General features: G+C 46.5%; 1 protein-coding gene across 3 annotated transcripts in view; it reads left to right on the top strand.

Moving 5' to 3' along the window:
- TBL1X (transducin beta like 1 X-linked) overlaps positions 1–21,233 on the top strand; it is a 258,194-nt gene that overhangs the window by 32,397 nt on the left and 204,564 nt on the right. For all 3 annotated transcript variants that reach the window (XM_050776585.1, XM_050776584.1, XM_050776589.1), the window contains exon 2: positions 6,833–6,901. The gene's annotated coding sequence lies outside the window, so the exon portion shown is untranslated. The remainder of the gene's footprint in view (positions 1–6,832; positions 6,902–21,233) is intronic.

Here is a 21,233-nt window from a genome sequence, read left to right on the forward strand (position 1 = left end):
ATTTCAAAAAACTGGCACTGTGAATAGACTGCGAAAAGGACACTTGTTTACAGAGTGAGAGCCTCGTTCACCCTCAGCTGGGAACACGTGCATTTGGTGACACAGCCGCTCTCTGCATGTTTGAGAATGACTGTGAAAGTGCTGCGGGTACTGATTTTGGAGCTACAAATAAATGTTAGCCAATAGGCAAATTCACAGACACGGAATCCGTAAATAACACGGCTTGCCTGTGTGTGTATACGTAGTGTAGTGTTGATAGTGTGTATACACAATACACATTGATATTTTGGGAGAGATTTTGAAGGAGTCACCATGAAAGCCAGTGTGTCACTTTGGCCCTCTGGAAAGCATGCAGTGAGGAGGAGTTGGGGTACAAGTGTTTAAATTGAGGACATGGCCTGAGGAGATGAAAGAGAGGTGGGGACTGACTAGGGAAAGCCCCACACCGCAATGCATAACGGATAAGGTTTTGGCCAACAAGCCAGAGAACCCTAGACAGAGAGCGCCCCTTGCTTACAGCCAGAGGGCCTTGCTCAGTGATTACAGCGGGCTGGGAGTGGGGAGGCATCTCCAAAGGAGCATCGTGGATTTGCAACTCTAACTCTGTCTTTCTGGAAAGGATAGGAGAGTCTTGCCCTCTCCTCCAGGGCTGACACAGTTGGAAACCAAACTTTTGACTTCATGCCAATTATTTTGCCCCCACGTTAGATTGAACCAAATGACACTGGCTCTTTTAAATTAAAAGTGGTCAAATGCAAATGCTGGCAGCCTCTTAGGGTTCACTTCAATGGAATCTTTTAAAGGTGCAATAATGCTGTTTGAAATGAGGAGAACTCCTGTGTGTTGCTTGCTAAGAAAAACCCACTGTCTCTTATTCAGAAGATGATTACACCCATAATGGAAGCCAGTCAGTGGCATGAGGAATCATGGAGATGATTCTCACCTGGTTGATTGGATCAGCCGTTCCTACCCCAAATGAGGGTGGAAAGGGAACCAAGAGATGAAGTGGATTGTTGGGTTTATGGTTGTTGGGTTAACGGTGGTTGTCTGTAGTTAAGGTTGTTTAAACTCATGACCATGAGAGGACACTGGTTGTCTGTCTGTAGTTAAGGTTGTTTAAACTCATGACCATGAGAATGACCTTTTTCTGGACAACTCTTTCCTTTTTCTTCTGGTTTTGAGAGTGCTGAAAACTCAAGTCCCATATTTAAAAATTCCATCGTTGAAAACATGTTTCAAGGACAGATGACACACTTATGATTACAGCGTCTAAAGTGATGAGAATATTAAATAACCTTTGGTTGGACATGTAACCATCAGGGCTGCAAAGTAAATAAGTCTCTACTTGGTCTTAAAACCAAACACACACAGTTCTTGTCATTAAAGATATCCATGGCCTGGCACAGTGGCTCACACCTGTAATCCTAACACTTTGGAAAGCCGAGGTGGGGGGATCACTTGAACCTGGGGTTTGAGACCACACTGGGCAACATGGCAACACCCTGTCTCTACAAAAAATACAAAAATTAGCTGGGTGTGGTGGTGTGTGCCTGTACTCCCAGCTACTAGGGAGGCTGAGGCGGGAGAATCACTTGAACCCAGGAGGTGGAGGTTGCAGTCAGGCAGCATCCTGCCATTGCACTCCAGCCTGGGAGACACAGCCAGACTCTGTCTCAAAAAAAAAAAAAAAAAAAAAAAAGACTTACACAGAGAAAGCCTGAAAGCCCACAAGAGCAGTTAGCAAAAGGAACCCTGACATAACAAATACGTAGTTAAGCTCACAGGGTGCTACGTTTCATAAACTTGAAAGCTACATTGGCTACAAGTAACACAAATGTAGGTGCTAATCACAGATAGTTGGTGGGTATTTCAAACTTTCTCTTCATATCTATGGATACCCAAAACAGTGTGCTTCCATTGGGAGGCTGAGACAGGAGGATTGCTTGAGCCTAGGAGATCGAGATTAGCGTGTTCCTCCCTTCCTGCCTCCCTCCCTCCCTCTTTCTCTCTCTCTCCTCCCTCCCTCCCTCCCCCCCTCCCCCCTTCCCCTCCCCTTCCTTCCTTTCCCTCCTTTCTTTTCTTTTTTTGTTTCTTTCTCTTTTTTTCTCTCTCCCTCCCTCCTTCCCTCCCTCCCTCCCCTCCCCTCCCCTCTCTTCCCCCCCTCCCCTCCCCTCTCTTCCCCCCCTCCCCTCCCCTCTCTTCCCCCCTCCCCTCCCCTCTTCCCCTCCTTCCCTCCCCTCTCTTCCCCTCCCCTCCCCTGCCCTCTCTTCCCCTCCCCTCCCCTTCCTTCACTTCCTTTCTTTTCTTTTTACTTTTCTTTTTCTTTTTCTCTCTTTCCCTCCCTTCCTCCCTCCCTTCCTCCCTCTTTCTCTCTCCTTCCTTCCTTCCTTCTTTCCTTTTTCTTTTTCTTTTTTTTCTTTTCTCTCTCCCTCCCTCCCTCCCTCCCTCCCTCTCTCCCTCCCTCTCTCCCTCCCTCTCTCCCTCCCTCCCCCTCTCTCCCTCTCTCCCTCCCTCCCTCCCTCCCTCTCTCCCTCCCTCTCTCTCTCTCTCTCCCCCCCCTCCCCCTCCCCCTCTCTCCCTCTCCCTCTCTCCCTCTCTCTCCCTCTCTCCCTCTCTCCCTCCCTCCCTTCCTCTCTCCTCCTCTCTTTCTTCTTTCTTTTGAGATGGGGTCTCCCTAAGTTTCCCGGGCTGGTCTGGAACTCCTGGGCTCAAGTGATCCTCTTGCTCCGGCCTCCCAAAGTGCTGGGATTAAAAGCATGCACGAGCCACTGTGCCCGGCCTATTTTCCCTTTCCTGCTCTTTACTCCCAGCTAATGTGTTTCTAAAATTTGATACAAATTAATTTTTCTTTTTTTGTCTTTTGTTCAAATAATGATTTGATTTCTGTTCTCTGGGTCGTTTCAATAACATGGATACCTACACATAGTTTTATCAGTAAAAGTCATTGACATAATCAGTGTGTTACGAGAACAAAGATAGGCCCTCATTTAAGCTGCTCCATCACTCATTTTATAAGGCAAAGAAGGAAGAGGACAGCGTCCTGTGTTTTCAGATGGCTGTTGAAGTGAGTCAGAGTGACGGCGAGTAGCATGCATTGAATTCTAGCTGGAAAGAGGGTTTTTAGGCCTGCCTTTGAGCCTGCCCTGAACTAATAAGGTTGGAAACCTATAGGCCTTAGAGAACAGCAATGAGGAATCTGCTCTCCCTGACAGCTCCTTGATAAACAAAATAATGGATGTGCAGCATGCAGTCCTGAGCAAAGGCCTGGCAGCTCTGTGGCTGAGCCCTGGAGGGCTGAGCTGGGCCGGGGCTCCCAGCAGTTTGTTCAGGAGCACTGAGAGCCACAGCAGGTGCTGATCCAGCCCTTGCCTTCTTTGCGTGTATCTGACAAGTCTGCATAGACCACAGGAGACTGGCTGCCCCTTGAGGTCACTGTCTTGGAGCAAGCCTGTGGCGGAATCACATTGCCCCCGGCTCTACTGCCCTTTGGGGACATGGAGGCAGGAGTTTCCCGATTTGCAGTTAGGGTTTGCGTGCTGTCTGCGAGCTGGGTTTCCTCTTTGGGTTGCACAGTGCTGAGATCTGAGCCCAAGGCAGTTGGGACATTTATGATGAGATAGAGGAGGCTTTGCTGTGTTCCACGTCTATCAGGCCGCTTTGCCCGGGGAGACGCCCCCCTTGCTTGGGGTTTTGGGCTTGGATAGGGGTTCTGGAATGTCTCCCCTCCAGCAGGCGCTGCTTCCTTGGCTCCCCTGATGCAGAGAGCAGCGTGGTAGCTTTGTTGAGGAGCAGCCCCTGCAGAGGCGCTCACGGGTGACAGGCTGTTGCTGAATGGTGGACAGCCCTGGTCGCCGACATTAACATGGTGCAATAGAGCCTTCTTATGTGTTCCTTGGTTCCCACTGCCCTTTCTCACGGTCGGGTGTCCTGATTGTCTGTGGCTAGACTATGCCAGCGTGATCAGTGCCCTTCCCAGAACCCCTGAAAGAGGGTCACAGATTGAGATGTTTGTCACCAATCCTGTCCATTGCAGAGTCACATACATGCTAGAGACCAGCTTGCCCTTGATGTGACCTGAGGACCTCACCCGCTAGTCATTACAGGGAGGGAAAGAACAATAAAAAGATGAGAGTGCTGTCCCTGGTAATGGAAGTTACTCAGCATTGTACCAGTGGGCAGCCACATAGGTCGGAGGAGAAAGGGGAAAGAGTGAATAAAAATTGCTGATGTTTGTGAGGCTGAGAGAGGAACAGAGCTATTACTGCTGGTCAAGGGGGCCATCCAGTTAAAATGTTCGCATCCTGTTTCAGTCACAAGCTGGCCAAGATCATCACATAAAGGGACAAACGTCAGCCCCAGAAAGAACACATGGTCATCTTAAGTCAGGGCTGTCTCATTTGATGTCAGAATTCTTTTTTTTTTTTTTTTTTTTTTTTTTTTTTTGAGACGGAGTCTTGCTCTGTAGCCCAGGCTGGAGTGCAGTGGCCAGATCTCAGCTCACTGCAAGCTCTGCCTCCCGGGTTTACGCCATTCTCCTGCCTCAGCCTCCGGAGTAGCTGGGACTACAGGCGCCCGCCACCTCGCCCGGCTAGTTTTTTTGTATTTTTAGTAGAGACGGGGTTTCACGGTGTTAGCCAGGATGGTCTCGATCTCCTGACCTCGTGATCCGCCTGTCTCGGCCTCCCAAAGTGCTGGGATTACAGGCTTGAGCCACCGCGCCCGGCCGATGTCAGAATTCTTAAGAACTGCTCTGGCAAGGTGCAGTGGCTTATGCCTGTAATTCCAGCACTTTGGGAGGCCGAGGCAGGTGGATCACCTGAGGTCAGGAGTTCGAGACCAGCCTGGCCAACATGGTGAAACCCTGTCTCTACTAAAAATACAAAAATTAGCCGGGCGTGTTGGCAGGCACCTATAACCCCAGCTACTTAGGAGACTGAGGCAGGCAGGAGAATCTCATTTGAACCTGGGAGGCAGAGGTTGCAGTGAGCTGAGATCAGGCCATTGCACTCTAGCCTGGGCAACAAGAGCAAAACCCTGTCTCAAAAAATAAAAAAATAAAAAAAGGAGCTGCTCTTGGCTGAGTGCGGTGGCTCACACCTGTAATCCCGGTGCTTTGGGAGGCTGAGACGGGAAGATAGCTTTGAGCCCAGGAGTTCGAGATTAGCATGGGCAACATAACAAGACCCCATCTCTTTTTAGCCGGACATGGTAGTGTATGCTTGTGGTCCCAGCAACATGGGAGGTTGAAGAAGGAGGATCACTTGAGCTCAGGAGTTGGAGGCTGCAGTGAGCCATGATGGCACCACTGCACTACAGCCTGGACAGCAAAGGAAGACCCTGTCTCAAAAAAAAAAAAAAAAAAAAAGCATCTGGGTGCGGTGGCTCATGCCTGTAATGCTAGCACTTCGGGAGGCCGAGGCAGGCAGATCACTTGAGGTCAGGAGTTCGAGACCAGCCTGGCCAACATGATGAAACACCGTCTCTACTAAAAACACAAAATATTAGCCGGGCGTGGTGGCGGGTGCCTGTAATCCCAGCTACTCGGGAGGCTGAGGCAGGAGAATCACTCAAACCCAGGAGGTGGAGGTTGCAGTGAGCCGAGACTGCGCCATTGCACTCCAGCCTGAGCAACAAGATCAAGACTCCGTCTCAAAAAAAAAAAACAAAAAAAAAACTACTCTCCAAACAGAACCTGCACCTACCCAACTGTGGTGGGTGCCCCTCCTGGGGCTCCTGCAGTAGCGGTGGTGTGGGAATTGAGAATCTTGCAAGTGCTGTGAGGGAGCTGAGACTGTGGCAGGGCCCTGTGCCCAGAGCATGCACAACCCATCCTAATGTCTGCCGGGGAAGGTGGGGGATGTCTGTGCATTGCTTTTCAATCAGGAAGGTAATTTTTGTTCCCCAGGGGACACTCGGCAATGTCTGGAGACGGTTTTGGTTGTCACACTGGGTTAAGGAGGGCTACTGTCATCTAATGGATGGAGAGCAGGGGTACTGCTGAGCATCTCACAGTGCACAGGGTAGCTCCACAGCAGCTAAGACCATCTGGCCTTCAGTGTCAGCGGGGCTGGCAGCCAGAAGCTCTGCGAGTCTTTGGGAAGCCCTAGATACCCCAGTCCTCATTCATTTTCTTCTCACCACATAGGACAGTGTAGCTGGACAGTACACAGGACTCGGGATCATGAGAGGAGACCTCATAGCATAAGGGTCAAGTACAAGGACTTTGCAGTCAGACTGACCTGTATTTCAGTCCCCACCCATCCTAGTGTTGTGACCGAGAGCAAGTTGGGCATAGTAACATCTGTCTTGATTGACTTTGGAGTTGGACAGGCAATACATGCAAAGTTCTCTATTCCCATGTCACTCAGAGTGAGTGTGCAAAAGATACCATTGTTGGCATCCATCGTCATAACAAGAGTTACTGTGAACATGGATGAGCTCAGCACCTTGTGGCACTGGGCTGTGGTGAGGGACTCAGACAGCTTGATGATTGAGTTTGGGCCTCAGTGAGATGGCAAAGCTATGCTTCTCTTGCTCCTTGGACCATGGTGATCTGTGACGACCCCTGGGGGCTGCCTTCTCCACTGTTGCAGTTCAGGGAGCTAATGCCAAAGGCTACTGTGATGGTGGACTCTGGGGTCCCCCTGGTGAAAAGGAAGGGACCTTGAGCTTTGGAATGCCCTGGGCCAAGTCTTGCCACCTGCAGGTTTGTTAACCTCATCATGCCTTGTTTTTAGCACAACAAAATGGGATAATACTGACTTTATTATTGATGTACTATTAGGCTCTTGTCAGGTATGTGACACTGCTGCTATTTTACTGTTTCTTCCAGATTTCCGTGAGGGTGGAGGAAATCATATCACATCAGATGCCTCGCAGAGCACCAGGCCCACCGTGAAAGGTACAGCAAATTATACTTCCCTCTTCTTGCCCTGTTGGAAATTCTTTCCTGTGAGATTTTCTCCTCTCTGCCCTCCGCCCCTTCTCCCATAGCCTACAACCTCCTCTGGGAGTTCCTTGGATTATTTTGTCGCCATGTAGCTTTGCAGTCCAGTATGGTAGCCATGGGCCACATGTGGCTGTGGAGTGCTTAAAATGTGGCCAGTCTAGATTGAGATGCCTTGAAGAAGTATAAAATACACACTGGATTTCAAAGACTTAGTTCAAAAAGAAAGAGTGCAAGATACCTTGTTGATAATGTAATACGGTTTACATGTTGAAATGGTCACTTGGATACATGGAGTAAAATAGAACGTATTATTAAATGTAACTTCACCTGTTTTCTTTTGACATTTTCTTGTGGACCTAGAAAATTGATAGACGGGTGGGTCTCCTTCACAGTTACACACTTCTCTTGCTCAAGACCAGCCCTGCTTCCTCACTGGCTGCTCAGTCAAATGCCTCCTCCAGTTTAAGCTGTCTATCACGGGGCCACCCATTATGTGTCCATCTCATCTTCTCTGCTTAGTGCCTGTGCAGGCAGCTGGTGTTTCTGTCCTCCCGCCCAGCTTTGCTTATGATGCTAGTCTTGAGTGCAGGCTGCTGAGCTTCTCACCTTTCTTCCCATACACGTAGAACCTCTTCTCCAGAAACATGGGTTACTTACCAGCTGGCAAGGAGCAGAGCTGGGGTTCACATTCATTTCTGTCTTGCTCCAAACCCATGTCCCTAATAGACTACTCTCTCCAATTGCTTTGTGGATGTAAACACATAGTCAGTTCCTAGAGGGCAGGGACCATTTTTCTTTCTTTCATCTCTGCTGTTCAAGGCCTAAAGCTTTTTTGAAAGAATTCAGATTTCTAGTCTCTTGCCCTTCCACTTTCTGCTATGTGAAGACACAGTGTTCCTCCCCTCTGCCCTCTGGATGATACGGCGACAAGGTGCCATGTTGGAAGGAAGCAGAGAACATCCCTCACCAAATAATCAATCCTGCTGGTGCCTTAATCGTGAACTTCTCAGCCTGCAGAACTCATGAAGGTCATCGCCCTATGTAGGCTGATTGATCTTGAACTTCCAAGCCTCCAGGACTCAAATCAGTGAATTTAAAAACATTTGACGGAGGGCGGGGCCAAGATGGTCAACTAGAAGCCACGGTGTTCAGAGGCTCCCATCAGAAAAATCCATAATAAGCGTGTGAATCCTTCACCAGCAACCAAGGTATCCAGGTTCTCTCATCAAAACTGACTGGAAGGCTGGCGTGACCCACAGAGAGAAGGAAGAACAGTGTGGTGTGGCGGCCCACCTGAGAGCCACACGGGGAAGGGGAACCCCCTCAGCCCAGCCGAGGCAGGCAGTGAGTGAGCGCGCTACCCAGCTCAGGAAACTGTGCTTTTCCATGGAACTGCGAAACCCATGGATTGGAAGATCCCACTCGTGAACCCATGCCACCGGGACCTAGCGTCCCAACCCCGGAACACGCAGATTCTTACAGCCTCTCAGCTGGAATCTGCTTAAGTTTACCGAACTCCTCGGGGAGGGGTGACCAGTACCGGCTGCAGCTGCCTGCTGTCTAAGCCCTTTGAGCTCCTGTGGGGAGTGGTAGCAGGCGGCACTGGCACTGGCAACTGCCTAATATGCTAAGTTCCCTGGCCGGGGGGAAGGGTGGCACCCATTTCTATAGCCACAGGCTACGCTTTTCCCCTCCTAGAGCCAGGGAGGCTGGACAACTTGGCCCCAAGACTTGTCCCCACAGCCCAACACACCGACTGTGGCAGTCTGTGGCCAGAGTGCCTCTTCAGGCCCAATCCCTGCCCATCCTTCCTTAGTTGGGGTGGGGGGGCTTCCCTGCAGGATCTCCAATAACTCCAGCCAAAGGCTGAGGGACAGAATTCGGATCTCCTGGGCCTCAGCCCGTAGGGGAGGGGTGGCCGCAGTCTCTGCTGACCAGCAGACTTAGCTTTTCCTCCTGGTAGTTCCAAGGAATCTGGACAGCCCAGACGAGTGGGTTTCCCCCAAGCAAAACACACCCTCTCCACCAAGGGGCAGAGTACTCCATGAAACTGGTCCTGCTCCCTTTGCCACCCAACTGGGTGAGACCCTTCAACAGGGCTTGTCAGGTACCCTGTGCAGGAGCAATCCTGCTGGCATCAGGTTGGTGCCCCTTGAGGTCAGAGGTCCCAGAAGAAGGAGTAGGCACCCATCTTTGCTGCCCTCCAGCATCCTTGAATGACATCTCCAGGCACGGGAGCAAATCAGATGAATAAGGACTGAAGGTGAACCACCAGCAAACTGCAGCAGCCTTACAGAAGAGGGACTGGACTATTGAAAGAAAAACAAGCAGAAAGTGACAACAGCGTCAACTACAACAATAAAATAAAAGGTCCCCACAAAAATCTCATCCAAGGGTAGTAGCCTCAAAGACTGAAACTAGACAAACTCACAAAGATGAGAAAGAATCAATGAAAAAATGCTGAAAACCCAAAAGACCAGAGTGCCTCTTCTCCTCCAAATGATTGCAACATCTCTCCATCAAGGGCACGGAACTGGACGGAGGATCAGATGGACGAACTGACAGAAGTAGGCTTCAGAAGATGGGTTATAAAAAAACTACAATGAGGTAAAGGAGCATGTTCTAACCCAATGCAAAGAAGCCAAGAACCTCGATGAAAGGTTAGAGGAATTGCTAACTAGAATAACCAGTTTAGAGAGGAACATAAGCAACCTGATGGAGCTGAAAAACAGCACGAGAACTTCGTGAAGCATATACAAGTATCGTGAAGCACAAACAAGTATCAACAGCTGAATCGACCAAGCGGCAGAAAGGATATCAGAGTTTGAAGACCACCTTACTGAAATAAGACATGCAGAGAAGAATAGAGAAAAAAGAATGAACAAAGCCTCCAAGAAATACGGGACCTCATAAAAAGACCGAACCCACGATTGAGTGGAGTACCAGAAGGAGATGGGGAGAATGGAAACAAGCTGGAAAACACACTTCAGTATATTATCCAGGAGAACTTCCCCAGACTACCAAGACAGGCCAACCTGCAAATTCAGGAAATACTGAGAACACCATTAAGATACTCTATGAGACGATCAACCCCAAGACACGTAATCATCAGATTCTCCAAGGTCAAAATGAAGGAAAAACTAAGGGCAGACAGAGCGAGAAAGGCTAGGTCACCTACAAAGGGAGGCCCATCAGACTAGCAATGGACTTCTCAGCAGAAACTCTATAAGCCAGAAGAGGTTGGGGGCCAATATTCAACATTCTTAAAGAAAAGAATTTTCATCCCAGAATTTTATATCCAGCCAAATTAAGCTTCGTAAGCGAAGGAGAAATACAATCCTTTCCAGACAAGCAAATGCTGAGGGATTTCGTTACCACCAGGCCTGCCCTGCAATATCTCCTGAAAGCAGCACTAAATATGGTAAGGAAAAACCGGTACTGGCCACTGCAAAAACACGAAAATATAAAGACCAATGACACTACAAAGAAACTGCATCAACTAGTGTACAAAATAACCAAATAGCATCATTATGACAGGATCAAATTCACACATAACAATATTAACCTTAAATGTAAATGGGCTAAATGCCCCATTAAAAGACAGACTGGCAAATTGGATAAGGAGTCAAGACCCATTGGTATCGTGTATTCAGGAGACCCATCTTACACGCAAAGACACACACAGGCTCAAAATAAAGGGATGGAGGAAAATTTACCAAGCAAATGGAAAGCAAAAAAAAAAAAAAAAAAAAAAAAAAAAGCAGGGGTTGCAATCCTAGTCTCTTGACAAAACAGACTTTAAATCAATAAAAATAAAAACAGACAAAGAAGGGCATTTACATAATGGTAAAGGGAACAATTCAGCAAGAAGAACTAATTATTCTAAATATATATATGTACCCAATACAGGAGCACCCAGATTCATAAAATAAGTTCTTAGAGACCTGCAAAGAGACTTAGACTCCCACACAATAATAGGGGGAGACTTTAACACCCCACTGTCACTATTAGATCAATGAGACAGAAAATTAACAAGGATATTCAGGACTTGAACTCAGCTCTGGATTAAGTGGACTTAGTAGAAGTCTACAGAATTCTGTACCCCAAATCAACAGAATATACATTCTTCTTGGTGCCACATGGCACTTATTCTAAAATCAACCACACAATTGGAAATAAAACACTCCTCAGCAAATGCAAAAGAACTGAAATCACGACAGACAGTCTCTCAGACCACAGTGCAATCACAGTAGAACTCAGGATTAAGAAACTCATTCAAAACCACATAATTTCATGGAAGTTGAACAACCTGTTCCTGAATGACTCCTGGGTAAATAATGAAATTAAGGCAGAAATCTAGTAGTTCTTTGAAACCAATGAGAACAAGGAGACAAGGTACCAGAATTTCTGGGACACAGCTAAAGCAGTGTTAAGAGGGAAATTTATAGCACCAAATGCCCACATCAGAAAGCCAGAAAGATCTCAAATCAACACCCTAACATCACAATTAAAACAGCTAGATAGGTTAAGAGCAAACTAATCCAAAAGCTAGCGGAAGGTAAGAAATAACTAATATCAGAGAAGAATTGAAGGAGATAGAGACATTTAAAAACCCTCCAAAAAATCAACGAATCCAGGAATTGGTTTTTTGAAAAATTAACAAAATAGATAGACCGCTAGCTAGACTAATAAGAGAGAGAAGAATCAAATAGACACAATAAAAAATGATAAAGGGGATATTACCACTGACCCCACAGAAATATAAACTACCTTCAGAGAATACTATAAACACCTCTTGCAAAATAAACTAGAAAATCTAGAAGAAATGAATAAATTTCTGCACGCATACACCCTACCAAGACTAAACCAGGAAGAAGTTGAATCCCTGAATAGACCAATAAGCTCTGAAATTGAAGCAGTGATTAATAGCCTACCAACCAAAAAAAGCTCAGGACCAAATGGATTCACAGCTGAATTCTACCAGAAATACAGAGGAGCTGGTACCATTCCTTCAGAAACTATTCCAAACATGTGAAAGGGAGGGAGTCCTCTCTAACTCATTTTATGAAGCCAGCATCATCCCAGTACCAAAACCTGAAAGAGACACAGCCAATATCATCCTGAATGGGCAAAAGCTGGAAGCATTCCCTTTGAAAACTGGTACAAAACAAGGATGCCCTGTCTCACCACTCCTATTCCACATAGTATTGGAAGTTCTGGCCAGGACAATCAGGCAAGAGAAAGAAATAAAGGGTATTTAAATAGGAAGAGAGGAAGTCAAGTTATCTCTGTTTGCATACGACATGATTTTGTGTTTAGAAAACCCTATCATCTCAGCCCAAAAACTTGTTGAACTGACAGGCAACTTCAGTGAAGTCTCAGGATACAAAATCAGTGTGCAGAAATCACAAGCATTCCTTTACACCAACAGTAGGCAAGCAGAGAGCCAAATCATGAGTGAACTCCCGTTCACAATTGCTACAAAGAGAATAAAATACCTAGGAATACAAGTAACAAGGGATGTGAAGGACCTCTTTAAGGAGAACTACAAATCACTGCTCAAGGAAATAAGAGAGGACACAAACAAACGGAAAAACATTCCATCCTCATGGATACGAAGAATCAGTATAATGAAAAGAGCCATATTGCCCAAAGTAATTTATAGATTCAATGCTGTTCCCATCAAACTACCATTGACATTCTTCACAGAATTAGAAAAACCTGTTTTAAATTTTATATAGACTCAAAGAAGACCCCGTGTAGCCAAGACAATCCTAAGCAAAAAGAACAAAGCTGGAGGCATCACGCTACCTGACTTCAAACTACTACAAGGTTACAGTAACCAAAACGGCATGGTACGGGTACCAAAACAGGCATATAGACCAGTGGACCAGAACAGAGACCTCAGAAATAACACCACACATCTGCAACCCATCTGATCTTCGACAAATCTGCCAAAAACAAGCAATGGGGAAAGGATCTCCTTATTCAGTAAATGTTGCTGGGAAAACTGGCTAGCCATATGCTGAAAACTGAAACTGGACCCCTTCCTTACACCTTATACAAAAATTAACTCAAGATAGATTAAAGACTTAAATGTAAAGCCCCAAACCATAAAAACCCTGGGAGATAACCTAAGCAATACCATTCATGACATAGGCATGGGCAAAGACTTCATGACTAAAACACCAAAAGCAATTGCAACAAAAGCCAAAATTGACAAATGGGATCTAATTCAACTAAAGAGCTTCTGCATAGCAAAAGAAATCATCAGAGTGAACAAGCAACCTACAGAGTGAGAGAAAACCATCTCACGCCAGTCAGAATGGCGATTATTGAAAAGTCAGGAAACAATAGATGCTGGCGAGGCTGTGGGGAAATAACACTTTTACACTGTTGGTGGGAACGTAAATTAGTTCACCCATTGTGGAAGACAGTATAGCGATTCCTCAAGGATCTAGAACCAGAAATACCATTTGACCCAGCAATCTCATTACTGGGTATATACCCAAAGGAATATAAATCATTCTGCTATAAAGATGCATGCACGCATATGTTTCTTACAGCACTGTTTACAATAGCAAAGACATGGAACCAACCCAAATGCCCATCACTGATAGACTGGATAAAGAAAATGTGGCACATGTACACCATGGAATACTATGCAGCCATAAAAAGGAATGAGACCATGTCCGTTGCAGGGACGTGGATGAAGCCGGAAGCCATCATCCTCAGCAGACTAGCACAGGAATAGAAAACCAAACACCACATGTTCTCACTCATAAGTGGGAGTTGAACATCGAGAACACACGGACACAGAGAGGGGAGCAACACACACCAGGGCCTGTTCGGGAGTGGGGATGAGGGGAGGGAACTTAGAGGACGGGTGAATAGGTGCAGCAAACCACCATGGCAGACATATACCTATGTAACTAACCTGCACGTTCTGCACACGTATCCTCTAGTAGATTACCTAAAAGAACCCTTGGATGAAGTCAGACACATGGGTAGTACAGGACCCCAGATGGCATTATTTTATATGTATAGGATCACTTTTTTTTTTTTTTTTTTTGAGACAGGGTCTCACTCTGTCACCCAGGCTGGAGTGTAGTTACGTGATCATGGCTCACTGGAGCCTTGATCTCTTGGGCTCAAGTGATCCTCTTGCCTCAGCCTCCCGAGTAGCTGGGACTACAGGCACACGCCACCACACCCGGCTAATTTTTGTCTTTTCTGTAGAGATGGGGTTTTACCATGTTGCCCAGGCTGGTCTCGAACTCCTGGGCTCACGCAGTTGGCCCACCTCGGCCTTTCAAGGTGCTGGGTTTACAGGTATGAGCCACCGTGCCTGGCCTATAATTGCTTTTAGTGGATGATTTTTTGCTGTCACCGTTATGGCGTGCATTTTCTGAGTTACCAGAGATGGCCCTGCATGCTGTGAGGCTGTGTTGACTGTACTGTTGCTGTGTGTGTGGAGGGCAGGAAAGCGCTGTCCTTGCTGTAAGTTGTGTTATTAATGGTATGGACACTGCGAGTTGCTTCTGGAGAGCTACACCCTCACTTCTGTGTCAGCAAATGAAGGCCCGGGAACTGACAGCGTTCCCTCTAGCTTTAATTGCGGTGTAATCACCACACCCTAACATTCTCCTGTTTCACCTTTGGCAACATCTAGAGAGTTTGGTTATCACAGCTTACGGGGTGGGGGTGCTACTGGCATTGGGTGGGTAGAGGCCGGGGGTGCTGCTGGGCATCCTACACTGCCCAGGACAGGCCCCCAAATTATCTAGTCCTACATGTCTACAGTGCCACAGGTAAGAAACCCTGGACTGGAGGGTAGACAGATTTGACTGGAGTGGAGAAATTGTATCCTGGGGTAAGTGGGATTTGAATTGCAGTTAGTGCAGAGCTTGTGTGTGTGGAACTCCTTGGACACTGGAGTAATCCAAGAAGTTGGGTGGGGAGGAGGGACCTTTTTCTTTAGGTCCTGGAAATCATTAAAAATCTTTGAACAGGTGCTTTAGAAAGACACAACTGGCATCTGTGTGAAGGATGGATTACAACAGGCACCAGCAGACTGTGGCCGACGGGGCCGTGTCCAGACTTGGCACACAACCATGCCCTTTCATTCATGGGTTGTCTGACTGCTGTGATGGTTAACTTCATCTGTCAACTTGGCTAGGCCACAGTTTTCAGATACTTGGTCAGGTACTTGGGAATGTTGTTGTGAAGGTATTTTTTAGATGAAATAAACACATCAGTAGACTTTGAGTAAGGCAGATGACCTCCATAATGTGGATGGACCTCATCCAATCAGTTGAAGGCCTTAAGAAAAAGACTGAGGTCCACCAAAGAGGAGGGAATTCTGCCAGTATCCTGCCTTTGGATTTGAGACGGTGACATCTGCGCTTCCCTGTGTCTCTGGCCTGCTCTGGAAAGTTTGGACTTGCCAGCCTCCACAATTGTGTGAGCCAATTCCTTAGAATCTGTCCATCTGTCCGTCCATCCATCCATGCACACACACACGAACAAACCCTATTGGCACTGTTTCTTTGGACAGCCCTGACTAACATCACTGCTTTCTTGCCACAGCTGCCAAGTTGAGTATATATTTGTTGTAAGTACAGGGATCGTGTGGCCCACAAAGTAGAAAGTATTTACTCTCTGGCCCTTTACAGAAAAAAGGCCAAGCATTGGATTTGATAAGTGAAGTCCTTCCATGGAACTGAGAAGTGCTGAGTCAGTACTCATTGGAGTTAAAACAGAGAAACTGAAAGCAAGAGGGCTCAGGATGGTCTTTCGTTCTTTTCTCCTCTGCACATTTGACCCACTGGCATGCAGGAAATTTAATCTCTCTAATCCAGAATGTGTTTTAGGGAATGGCTTGCCTGGCTTGTGGGTTGAAATGTTCTCTCCTCAGATGCGGCTCCTGCAATATCATCTCATCTGATGACAAGAAGTGGAAGCCATGTGACCACCTGAGATGCAAGTTAATTAGGGTTTATTAGAAAGACAACCTTGACCCCTGTGGGATGTGCTGTGGGTGAAGATAAGACACCAGTATTCTATGATTCCAAATAGGTGATTTTAAAATTTCTACCCCGGGAGGATGGATTGGCATTTGTCTTCCAAACATAGGTTAAATAACGTTTTATTTCTGACCGTTTTGTACACATTTTAATCATTTTCCAGCTCACAATTACAGTTGGTACTTCTCAATTCTCAGTGAATTGTGTAGTGAAATTGTTTGCAACATCATACTTTGGAAATGACATTGGCAATTAAAGTTTTGGTCCAAGTTTAATAATGAAGACTATTTGAAAGGCCAAAACTTATGGATGCTTTTGAGATGAAATAGACATTTGAGAAGCAAATGAGGGCAGGTTGTCTACTTCTTAACATTATCTGTTTTTTTGTTGTTTTTTTTTTGACAGGGTCTTGCTCTGTTGCCTGGGCTGGTGTGCAGTGGTGCAATCTCAGGTCACTGCAGCCTCAACCTCTGGGGCTCAAGTGATTCTCCCACCTCAGCCTCCCAAGTAGTTGGGATTACAGACACATGCCACCTCGCCCAGCTAGTTTTTTAAATTTTTTTGTAGTGATGGGATCTCCCTATGTTGCCCAGGCTTGTCTTTAACTCCTGGTCTCAAGTGATCCTCCTGCCTCAGCCTCTCAAAGTGTTGGGATTACAGACATGAGCCACCTTGGATTACAGGCGTGAGCCACCACGCCTGGCCTTAACATTTATCTTGATGCCAGTGAAATCGTTGATGTGTGCCAGGGGGTTCCTTTTTCTAAATGGAAGCTCACTGTTTTGGGTATCCATGACTTCATTATAGATATGAAGAGAAAGTTTGAAATGCCCACCAGCTGTCTGTGTTAGCACCTACATTTGTGTTACTCATGACCAATGTAGCTTTGGAGTTTATGACACGTAGCACACCCCCGAGCTTAACTATCTGGTTGCTAATGTCTTTGGACATCACCGTATTTGTTATGTCAGGGTTCCTTTTACAAATTGCTCTTGTGGGCTTTCAGGCTTTCTCTGTGTAAGTTTTTTTTTTCTCTTTTTTTTTGGAGATGGAGTCTCTGTTGCCCAGGCTGGAATACAGTGGCGCCACCTTGGCTCACTGCAACCTTCGCCTCCTGGGTTCAAATGTTTCTCCTGCCTCAGTGTCCCTAGTAGCTGGGACTACAGGCATGCGTCACCACGCCTGGCTAATTTTTTGTAGTTTTAGTAGAGATGGGGTTTCACCATGTTGGCCAGGCTGGTCTCAAATTCCTGACCTCGGGTGATCCTCCCGCCTCAGCCTCCCAAAGTGCTGGGATTACAGGCATGAGCCACCGCACCCAGCCAGTGTAAGTCTTTTGAAATACAGACACCTGGTACCTCTCCCGTGAGTCTTTCAGGGAAAAGATTGAGTTCCATGTCAGGTTGGAGTTTCTGTTCAAGCGACTAGACTGCTTCCTAGCCCCCTTTATTTGAAAAACCAGTGTGGTCTTCACTTTTCCCGTGAGCCTACAACCACAGGGTACCTGTTCATGTGTTTCCAGGACCTTGTGCGGCTCCTTTGCTTTGCTTATTCCGAGAACCAAGCCTTGGGACTGTGCATTTTGAATACAAACGAAGGCCCCTGGAGGAAGTCCCCAGAGTCTCAGCACAGTTGAGGAAACGAACAAAGCATGGTACACGTGCAGGAAGATCCCTCATTAATTCCTATGATGACCTCTCTGCTTTTTTATTTTTTAAGTTAAAAGGAGTCAACGCTTTGGGTTTTGTTAGACTGGACAAGGTAGCAAGTCATATTAAACTAACCCAGGTTGTTGCTTGAGTTTTCATTGAACTTAGCGTCTACTGCGAGTATAGTGAAGCAGAAATTCCCCTCACTAGGTGGCCTGATGGTGCACTCCAGTGGGGGCTGCAGAAGGTTTGAAGGGATCTGCTTCCCGACTGGGTCAAGTTAACCTCTTTCTGCCTTAGTTACCTCTTTGCACGTCCTAAAAGCACCTGCTTCTCAGATCCTTGGGAGGATTCACTGAATTCATCCACTTGGAATCCACATGGAAGGCTGCCTGGCATGTAGGAGGTACCCAGTAAATTTTAGACTTCTGTTATTTTTGCCAGTTGGATTCAACAGATGTTTGTTCCCTGGACTAGTGTTTCTCACCTGGGGGTGATCTGCACCTAGGGGACATTTGGCAAAGTCTGGAGACATTTTGGGTTGTCACAACTTGGGGAGGGAGTGTTACTGGCATCCAGTGAATAGAAAGCAGGTGTATTAGTTTTCTGTTGCTGTAAAGGAATACCTGAGACTGGGTAATTTAGAGGTTTATTTGGCACACAGTTCTACAGGCTGTACAAGCATGGTGCCAGCATCTGCTTGGTTTCTTGGGAGGCCTCGGAGCTTTTGCTCATAGCCGAAGGCAAAGGGAGAGCAGGTGTCTCACATGGCAAGAGAGGGAGCAAGAGACAGAGGGAGGGCTAGGCTCTTTTAAACAACCAGCTCTTGCATGAACTGAGGGAACTCATTCAGTACCGGGGGAGGGCACCAAGCCATGGTTCCTCCATGAACCAAATACCTCCCACCAAGGCCCCACCTCCAGCAGTGAGGATTACTCCACAACATTTCAGCATGAGATTTGGAAACGACAGACATCCAAACTATGTCACCAAAGATGCTGCTAAGCATCCTACAGTGCACAGAGTAGCCCCCATAACAGGGTTACCTGGCCCCAGAGTGTCAGTAGTGTTCAAGTTAGGCTACACTGTAGTTCACTTGCTTGTTGTGTGTAGGAGGACCAGAGGCCAGTTACCTGGTAACGACAACAGCAGCAGCAACAACAACAAAACCCCCTCAAACCCGAAACAAAAAAACCCCACATGACACTGTGACATTTTTTTTAATTTGCAGGAGATTTAGTCTTAATCCAATAGAAGACCTTTATTTCTTTGCTAGTTATAGAGAGGCTTTTCCGGGTTCATTGCCTATGTTTGTTGCAATTAGTTTTTATTGACCTTTCTAGGGTTCATGTGTGTCCCTTGGGTTTGCCATGTTTTGTTCTCCAAAGCCCCAGGAGGATTTCCCAGTAACAGAGACTGTGTTAGATTTTTAACATTTTGTTTTAAATGATTTCTTTTGATTAATTACAGACTCACACTGCGTTGCAAACACAGTGCTGTCAGATCCCAGTACTGTGTCCTTTACTGGCTTTCCCCAAGGGTAGTGGCATCTCACAGGATCATAGAGCAGGAAAACCCGGGAAACCCACGTTGGTGCAACACAGTTACCTAGCCTTGGAGCCCTTACTTGAATTTCACCCTTTTTGCGTGTACTCATTTGTGAATTGCTTGTTAAAGATGAGAGTCAGTAATATATTTCCAAATGTCAACAGAACATAAATTGAGCAGAAGAGTTTATAATGAGATGGAGGACTGAGCAGAAGAGCTCATAGCGGGCCAGGGCTAACAACCTGGCGAGGAGCTCCTTGACTTCATCTTGGAGGCCGAGGTGGGAGCGTTGGTGACAGCCCCCAGGAAGGCAGATGTTATCGGGGGTTAAAATGAGATGTGTGTACTGCTCATGTGCGTATGGGGTGTGCCTCTTTTGTTTTTGATGCTGAAATGAGACAAATCATTTCCCTTTCAAGCTCCAGGCAGACTGATAGAGGGGGGAAACAACACCCAACTTACTGCAACCTGAAATCCTTTGCCTTGGATCCTCTTACTAAGTTCCTATAGTCCTTATTTTGTAAACTGGTAAAACAACTTTTCTCCCTCAAGTGATGATGATCTTGTGTTTTATATTAATTAACCCCATATAGACCTCCCTTTGGAATTCCTTCTTCTAATCTGCTTGGCCTGTTTGCCAGTTAGTCGCCTTGCTAGGAGAATCAAAATGTAAACTCATAATAGACACGAACCAAACATCATCAGCACAGGATGTGGCAGAATGATTTTTCTTTCCCACCACTTGCTGAGAAGGTGATGAGATTGGAAATGGTGAACAGCCCAGAGTTCTGTAACTCTGAGTATAGAGGAGGAGATGGCAGCCCTTGACCTCAGTAGCAGAGGCACATCACCGAACATCCCTGTCCAGGAATCTGGACATGCACTGGTCAAGAATTCAGCGCAGTTGCCTTTGGTCTGGGGATTGGGAAGCTCTTTTTGTAAGTGAGGCACGGAGTGAAATTGCAGAAGCCTGTGTGACTTGTAGAAACTGAAGCCAGGCTCGTTTACTGCCTTGCACAATGAAGATATGATAAGACTGGGAACTTATTTGTGAGTGTCGTCGATGCCAAGGAACCTGTCCAACATTTATAGAGGCGTTTGGGCGAAATGAAAAAAGGTTTGATCTGTCTGTGGAGACAGAAAGTAGATGAGTGGTTGCCTATGACTGGGGCTTTAGGCGGATAAGAGGTTGTCACTGCTAAAGGGTACAGGGTTAATGGAAATTCTTGAAATTGATTGTGCTGATGGTGGCTGCACAACTCTGCAGGTACTAAAAGTTGTTGAGTTGTACTAGAAATGGGTGCACTGTATGGCATGTGGTTTATATCTCAATAAACCTGTCAAAAAAGGGTTCAGGACCACTGTTTTTGTACATGTCCTCAAAATACTTCCTGTAATCTAGTGTGGTCACAGCTGGTTCATGTGCACAGACATAGTGTCAGTGTCATTGTGGAGATAGCAGTTTCAGATTGACTGGTTCCAGAAAATGTGTCCCTGCCTGTTATCTCCGCATTGCCACAATTAGGAACCAAGGGTCCATAACAAGCAGTGAAACCATGGTTGATGTCGGAGGAAGTGGGGCGGTGTCATCTCTTTTGTATTTTTCTCTTTTCTCTCCCCCGCCGCCTTTGCCCGCTTCCTTCTCCAAAATAAAACAAAAGAGAGAAAGCAAGAGATAAGTGGCTGAGCTGAATGTGTTCCAGCCCTTTAGAAGAGGGGAGTACACATACCAGAGGGAAGATAAGCGAAAATGCAGCCTTTCTCAAGGGCCAGCATGGATAGAGATAAAGAGAGCCACAGGCACACTGGCCAAGCATCAGCTCCTAAAGCATCCATCTCACTATTCAGGGTGGGGAAATATTTGATACCTCAAGTCCTCTTTATCATCGCTGATGAAACTGACATAGGTGATTTCCTTTAGGAGCATTTAGGGAGAATGCAAGGGAAATTGACAACACACTTGGTGCAATTGGGTAACCAATCTTTGTGTTGCCCTCCAATGACTCTTGCTTGGAAATGATTGGAAGCCCATCGTTTTAAATCTTTGGAATGACTGTCCCC

The sequence above is a fragment of the Macaca thibetana genome, chromosome X (genome assembly GCF_024542745.1).
Source record: "Macaca thibetana thibetana isolate TM-01 chromosome X, ASM2454274v1, whole genome shotgun sequence".
In the NCBI taxonomy this organism is placed as follows: Eukaryota; Metazoa; Chordata; class Mammalia; order Primates; family Cercopithecidae; genus Macaca; species Macaca thibetana.